Raw genomic sequence first — 8,692 nt, forward strand, 5'->3', positions numbered from 1 at the left:
AATTACTGTATCAGTGTCTGTATATTGCACAGCAATAATGGCAAAGCGCGCCTCTGCATCAAACTTATTATGCGACTTGCTGCCAAACAGCGACAGCGATGCCGAATCCATTGCGGAGGAGCTGAGCGACAGTGATGTGGTTGACGATCCTGCACCTGTGCCCAGCGACGTGCGGACCTGGTGCGCAATTGATTGCGCTACGGAGCACGTAGCGCCCCCTAGGTTTCCGTTCACAGGATCACCTGGAATAAAAGTGGACATAGAGGATGACAATCCCTTAGAATACCTCCGACTATTTTTGACCGATGAGGTGATCGACAAAATTGTTTTGGAGACCAATCGGTATGAAGAACAGCAATCTGCTACCCAGCAGTTATTTTCAAGACGCAGAAAATGGGAGCCTGTGACCAGCAAGGATATATGGAAATTCCTTGGCCTCCTAATTTTGCAGGGAGTGGTGGGAAAACCACTCCAAAAGTGGTACTGGACCACAAATAAATTATTGGCCACACCTTTTTTTGGAACAGTAATGTCCGAATATCGGTTTTCACTTATAATGAAATATTTGCACTTTGCAAATAATGAGGAATTTGACGAACGGTCTCATCCAGCTCCAAAGCTTAAAACAAATTGGGATATTTACCAAATGGTCCTGCAGAATTTCCAGCGGACCTACATACCTGAGAGGGACATTACAATAGACGAAAGTCTCATGGCCTACAAAGGTCGCCTAAGCTGGATTCAATTAATTGCGTCTAAGCGCGCTCGCTTTGGGATAAAATCCTTTATGTTATGTGAGTCCAGCTCGGGACATATTTGGAACTCAGTACTTTATACTGGCAAAGGGACCAAATTCTCCCCGAGATTCAGTGATTTTGGGATGGCAACCGCGTCAGTGCTTTCATTGATAGAGCCCTTGCTCAACCAGGGCTACTGTATCACTACGGACAATTTCTATACGTCCCCAGAACTATACGAGTTCCTACTTCTGAATAGGACAGACGCTTATGGGACTGTGAGGCCTAACCGGCGTGACATGCCGTCAGGATTTCCAAACAAAAAGCTCGGGAAAGGACAAGTAGCTGCATGGCAAAAGGGGAAAATGTTGGCTCTGAAGTGGCGGGACAAAAAGGACGTTTCCCTTTTGAGCACGGTCCACAACACCTCGACCGCCATGGTCCATACCAAAGGTGGAAAAGACGTTCTAAAGCCACAGGTGGTGTTGGACTACAACCACACGATGGGAGGTGTGGACAGGGCTGACCAGGCCATGACTTTTTACCCTGCAATGAGAAAGCAGCAAAAAAAATATTATAAAAAGATTTTCCGACATCTTTTGGAGCAATGTCTTTGGAACTCTTTCATCCTGCTCAAAAAAAAAAATGTCAGGTCTATCGTCCATGCGGACTTTATGTGGAAGGTGGCTGAACAAATTTTCCTCAAAAACCAAACACCAACGGCGGTAAACCATTCTGGACGACGGGCTTCTGGGGTTGTAAATCCAGAGCGACTAACTGGTCGTCATTTTTTGGAACATGTACCACCCACTCCAAAAAAAGCAGCACCCACACGGATGTGTGTGATTTGCTGCTCCAAACGCGACGCCAGCGGAAGGAAAATTCGCAAAGAAACGCGCTACTGTTGTCTCGACTGTGATGTTGGACTTTGCGCCATACCGTGCTTTAAGGATTTCCACACCCGAGACATTTATTGAATTATCATTTTGCACCCCTGTTTGACCCCCCAAAAAATCAGAGTATCTGAATATATTATTTGTTAAAATTTATTGAATAAAAACTATTGTTATTATTAAATTATTATTTGTTATTATTTATTATATTATAATTTATGATTTTGTGTTTCAAACTTTGTCATAGTCTATTAGAGACTCTGGTTTGGACAGATTTAGGTGAGTTATTCAACAGTTGCTATGGGGATTATATTGTTATGTCCCTGCTATATGTACTTCATTTAGTTATAGACCCATAAGTTATATAAGGTTAAACTGTATTTTTTTTACATTAAATTGAGAGGGCCACATCTTTAAAAATATATATATTTTTCCATTCACTTACAAAGACCATGCCAAAACAGTTTGGGCTCATGCACACCGCAGCTTAAAAGCTGCTTGTTATTAAATACCACTTAACAAGTGTTAAGCATACTGGTATATAGCAGTTTATGGCAACTTTTTTCCACTTTCTTCAGTACTTTAAATTTAGCTATAACACCTTTAAACTTGACACAATTATTGTATTTTTTTTTTTTTTTTGTAAGCAGGTCATAGCAAAGCAGAACAGACACTTTAATGCTGTTCTTAAGAGGAACATGGTCCAATACAGCAATTAATATTGGACCTGTTGGAAAAAATATATATAATTTCATCCATTTTAGTTCAAATAGCTGTAATATTCCACAATGCAGAGCTTCATTTTCCATATAAAGTCATACAGCTCCCCCAAGAGGATCTTCAGAAAAAATACATTAGTTAATAGTCCTGCAGTCATCCTTCAATGCAATAATAGTAACAGTTATTAGCTTTTTTACAATCATTAAGATTATTGGTTTACATTTGCAGACAGATGGTTCATTTATTGTCTTACTATATTAAAAATTGCTCAGCTTTTTGTGATATCATCAAACTTTATACCACACTGTGGATATTAATGCTAGGTTTTACTGTAACCATAAACCTGAATATGTTGTGTACAATGTTCTTGTGGAGATGACATGTTTGTCAGTTTAGCTATAATGTTTTAAATGTTTTTTCTTTTTTTTTTTTCCTAAAGCCGAGTTTTTACAAAGTAATTTAATTCTCACAGAATGGTAAAATTATTCTTGTTTTCTCTGTAAAAGAAAGAGGCGCCCTTTTCACATGACAAGGGGATAGAATTCAGGTACTATAATGTCTGTGGACAACAGTAAGTCATTTAATGTTTGAAACAGAACACATAGGTACACATGTGTAGAAAATGAAACATATTAACCACTTCCCGCCCGGCCTATAGCCGATTTACGTCCGGGAAGTGGTTCTGAAATCCTGACAGGACGTTCCAGAACGTCCTGCAGGATTTCATGCCGCGTGCGCCCGTGGGGGCGCGCAGCGCGGCGATCGGTGATGCGGGGTGTCAATCTGACACCCTGCATCTCCGATCTCAGTAAAGAGCCTCCGGCGGAGACTCTTTACCACGTGATCAGCCGTGTCCAATGACGGCTGATCACGATGTAAACAGGAAGAGCCGTTGATGGCTCTTCCTCACTCGCGTCTGACAGACGCGAGTAGAGGAGAGTCGATCGGCGGCTCTCCTGACAGGGGGGGTTCGCGCTGATTGTTTATCAGCGCAGCCCCCCCTCTGAACGCCACACTGGACCACCAGGGATGCCCACCCTGGACCACCAGGGTGGGCAAAAAAAAAAAAAGCCTGCAAAAAAATAAACAGTCTAAAAAAAAGAGCATTTAAAAAAATAAAAAAAGATGCCAATCAGTGCCCACAAATGGGCACTGACTGGCAACCGGGGAAAATCAGTGCTGCCCCACAGTGTCCATCAGTGCCACCCCAGTGTCCATCAGTGCCACCCCACAGTGTCCATCAGTGCCACCCCACAGTGCCCATCCATGCCCAGTGCCCACCTATCAGTGCCCATCTGTGCCACCCATATGTATCCATCAGTGCCACCCATAAGTGGTGCCCATCTGTGCCGCCTATGAGTGCCCAGTGCCGCCCATGAGTGCCCATCAGTGCCGCCTATGTGTGCCCATCAGTACCGCCTATGTGTGCCCATCAGTGCCGCCTATGAGTGCCCATCAGTGCCACATACCAGTGCCGCCAATCAGTGCCACCTCATCTGTGCCCATTAGTACTACCTCAGCGATGTCCATCAGTGCCGCCATATCAGTGCCCGTAATTGAAAGAGAAAAAATTATTTACAAAAAAATGAACAGAAAAAAATAAAAATGTAATTTTTTTCAAAATTTTCAGTCTTTTTAAATAAAAACGCAGAGGGGATCAAATACCACCAAAAGAAAGCTTCATTTGTGGGAAAAAAAGGACGCCAATTTTGTTTGGGTACAGTGTAGCATGACCGCGCAATTGCCATTCAAAGTGTGACAGTGCTGAAAGCTGAAAATTGGCTTGGGCAGGAAGGTGCGTAAGTGCCTGGTATGGAAGTGGTTAAATAAAATACAGTATACAGCAAATATTTGGACTGTACCTAGCTCATTTACTTAGAAACTTTACTTCCCAATAAATGCTGTCACAAGTAAAACAATACTTTTGCAAAGAATACAAAATCATGCACAAAGACTTTTTTTTTTTTAAATTAAGACAGGCTTTTTGCTTGCACATGATTGAATTGGAGAACATCAGAAAAACATTAAATTTACGTCATTCACTAAGCTATGAATTTCCTCCTGAATGTTCTCTTTGCAGAGAAAATGTTCACGTAGATTAGGGGGCATTTGAAATGCAGTTAGTGATTTTGAATGGTTTTCTGATTTTCTCCAATTCACTTGACCTGTATGCAGCACTCACATAAACATTCTTAGCCAGCAAAATTGGTTTGTATAAAGCTAAAGGCACACTAATAGGTCATGACTTTTTTTTTTTTAAGAATACGTTTTTTTTGGTCATGGCAATTTAATATCTTTCCTAGATTAATGTACAACAGATCACAAATGTCAGGGACTGACTTAAAATTAACTGTTTAACATCTGTCAGCAAAGAATAGTTGACCTCTAGACAGATGATATCATGAATCCAGTTTCTAGCCAAGGAGTTAAGGGGTTCGGTAGGTACCTACTCCTAAAACCCCTCTGTACTATTAACCACTTGCTTACTGGGCACTTAAACCCCCCTCCTGCCCAGACTAATTTTCAGCTTTCAGTGCTGATGAATTTTGAATGACAATTGCGCGGTCATACAACGCTGTACCCAAATGAAATTCTTATTATTTTTTCCCCACAAATAGAGCCTTCTTTTGGTGGTATTTGATCACCTCTGGAGTTTTTATTTTTTGCTAAGCAAACAAAAAAATATGTAGAATTTTGAAAAAAGAAAAATCATGTTTTTATATTTTGTTAATTTTTTTTGCAAACAGGTAATTTTTCACCTTCATTGATATGCGCTGATGAGGCAGCATTGATGGGCACTGATAGGCTGCACTGGTGGGCACTGATAGGCACAGATAAAGCGGCACTGATGGGGACAGATAAGGCGGGACTGATGGGCGGCACTGATGGGTGGCACTGATGGGCACAGATAGATGTCACTAATGGGCACTGATAGGTGGCACTGACAGGCACTGGTAGGTGACAATGACGGGCACTGGTAGGTGACAATGATGGGCAGCACTTAGGCACTGATTAGATGTTGCACTGTGGGCACTGATAGGCACTGATAGGTGTCACTGTGGGCACTGATAGATGGCACTGTGGGCATTGATAGGCAGCGCTGGTGGGCACTGGTAGGTGGCACTGACAGGTGGCACACATTTACACAGATGAGCTGTCTGCAGCTCTCCCTGATCGGGACCGATGTCTCGCTGTCTTCTGCCGGTGATCGCCTTTTTTTTCCTCCTCACGCTATCAGCGTGAGGAGAAAAAATAGCAGATTACCGGCTCTGTTTACATAACATGATCAGCTGTCATTGGCTGACAGCTGATCATGTGGTAAGGAGTCGGGATCAACCCCTTACTCCGATCTGTGATCCAGCGAGTCTCAGGCCTCGTACTCACGACCAAACATGTCTGCTGAAACTGGTCCGCGGACCAGTTTCAGCGGACATGTTCGTTCGTGTGTAGGCAGTAACGTACAGAATTCCAGCAAACAATCGTCGGCCAGACCGTTTTCCAACGAACAACTGTTTCCTGGTCTTGCTTTAAAACAGTCTGCTGGAATCGTGTCCGTCAGACATGTTCGCTCGTCTGTACACAAAAGCAGCGTACAAAAACCCCGCGCATGCTCAGTCCAAATGAGGAGACGGGAGCGCTCGTTCAGGTAAAACTCGCGTTTCTTTGGGATATGGCACATTCGTCATTAGAAACCTTTTATTCTAGCAAGAGAACAATGTCTTAAAAAGGCGCACTAAACCACATTTTAAAGCCTCGTTTTCTTAATTCTTCTCTTGCTAGAATAACCCCGTTCTCTTGCTGATGCAATTTCATTAGAGTTGTCCCATACTGAAATGTCACATTTCTTGCTTGTGATGTAATCCTTTAATAATGTATTCTATGCCAGACGTGTGTTTTGGTTGGTGGTCCTCCATAATTTAGAGTAGTCATTTTTGTAAAGGAATGTGCATTTTTTTTTTTTTTTTTTTTGTTTCTAGTTATGTCACCAGTTAAACTATTTTTTTTTACATGTTTTTTTCATTTTTTTTTTTTTTTTTGGTGTTTCATTAGAGAATATTAAACCATGTTGGCACACCAAATGTCCCCCCCCCCCCCCAAGGAGTGTGTCCTTTGTAAATTACCCATTGTATATTTATTAAAGGTTTGCTGCCTAATAATCCCCACAGTATATCAAACAATAGACATGTTTTCAAATGAAAGCAAAAAGCCTTTTATTCAGGCAAATGTCATCACAAAAAATAAAAAGAACGGCAGCACTAGAATAGATAGCAAACTATATGCAAACTTGCATTTCCAACATGGTGAAGGATAAACTTCCAAGCCTCAGGAGCCAAACACAAAAATATGAAGCAGCAGCACACAAACAAAGGAACCCAAACTGTGGTAGTACAAACAAGATGTCCTTTATGTGGAAGGAAATGGAAGGCAGAAAATCAACGTTTCCTCCTCTTTCCAGCCTTCCCTCCAGGCAGCCTTCCAGCGGATCGAACACGGGGTCTTGCAGGTGGGGTTGATGTGGCAGCAGGAGGATGGTGTTCCGCAAGCCGGGCCGGGTCACATAGCCCAGTGTCTGGGGTCAGCAGGCCCCTCTGCATCCACCAAAGGACCTGGTTCATCAGGGCCTTTGCCAGTCTTCTCTGGTCCTCCTCCCCTTCATTTAAATCATGGGCCAATGAGGCACTGAAGGCCTCTGTGGGGTTGAGGGGGGCCCTCATGATGGCGCTTGCCTCCTGGATCATGCGGAGGCTTGCCTCCTCCACAGGCCTCAACTGCCTCCTTCGGCCTGATGGCCTCACCTGGGGGGGAGAAGACTGGCTGGTGGTGGTTGTCCTGGGCGGGGGGACCTGCTGCAGGCCACTGGGCCCAGCCTCCTCCTGGCTGCCACTGACCCCGGCCTCCTCCTGGCTGCCACTGACCCCGGCCTCCTCCTGGCTGCCACTGACCCCGGCCTCCTCCTGGCTGACAGACACCTGAGGATCTGCCACCTCCTGGCTGATCTCTTCTTCCTGTGTGGAAAAAAAAGGAATTTTATTACAATTTCGCTAAATAAAACCACACTCATTTTCATGTTTTTCGTTTAGTATTTTCTGTTCATTATTACTTGAATACACTCTACTTCTGACCCCTGCAGTTGTCATCCCTGACACCTATTTGTCTGTACACCTTTTTGTTTGCTTTTTCCCAGCTTGGTTTTTTTTTTACAATATCTAATCATTAATCCACCAAGAATTCTTTACGCCATAAATATAGAGGAAACTACTATACCTCCTCATCGAAGGGTGGCAGATCTGCATCTCTGTCAGCCAGGCCCTCTTCCTCCGACTCTGCAGGGCTGTGGTCATCTGGGGAAGGTCCGCTGGAAGGTAGCATGGAGGAAAGGTTGGAAGAAAGACTGGACATCGTTTTTCTGCCTTCCATTTCGTCCCGCAAAAAAGCCATCTGTTTATAATACCACAGTTTGGGTTCCTTTGCTTGTCTTGCTGCTGCTCCCGATTTTTTGATTTTATTAGCTTTGTATGCTCTCCTGTATGTGCTTCTGAGGTTGGCAAGTTTATCCTTCACCATGTTGGCAGTGCATCCTGGCACCCAAGTTTGCATATAATTTGCTAGCTCTTCTAGTGCTGCCGCTCGTACCTCTTTATTGCAATATAAAGAGTGTTTTGAATTCCACAGGATGGGCGTGTCCTGGTATTTTTGAAGTAAGGCCTCTATAGATTCCTTGCTTTGTAGGAGGTCCATTGTAATTTTTCCTAAATTAGATTTCTTTTTGAGTCTAGATTCCAAAAACATAAACCACAGAAAAATAAATATTCCAAAGGATCAGCGTTGACCTTGATCTAATATGTGTCTTCAAATTTATTACCTATATCTAATTACAAACACAGTCTCTCTTGTTTCAACAATGATTGGCAGCTCGGCCGCATTGCTTGTACCAAACATTGATTTGCTAGATGCAGAGCCATTGTTCACATTGCAGTAAATATTTTAAATATATAAAATTAAACAATGCTTACAAATGACAGTTTTCATCTAGGCACTCTTTCATGTGTAAATCTCATGCCCCTGACAATGGCTGACATAAAAGACACTTCCTAATGACCTCTGTACAACCAACACTTGAACAATACTTAGCCTTATCTGAATACACCATTCAAAAACTTGTCAATGAGGTACAGCATTGTTCACATCTCTATTTTGTGAGGTGTCCAAAAGCATTTGGATACCAAAATAACATTGTGGTACCCCATAGACAGAATAGCTTAAAAAGGGTGCAACCAACAGCCCAAACCCCCATCCCATGTGTCTACATTTTCAAGGCCTCTGCTGATCACATTTTTAATT

This window comes from Rana temporaria, chromosome 9 (genome assembly GCF_905171775.1).
Source record: "Rana temporaria chromosome 9, aRanTem1.1, whole genome shotgun sequence".
NCBI classification, from domain to species: Eukaryota; Metazoa; Chordata; class Amphibia; order Anura; family Ranidae; genus Rana; species Rana temporaria.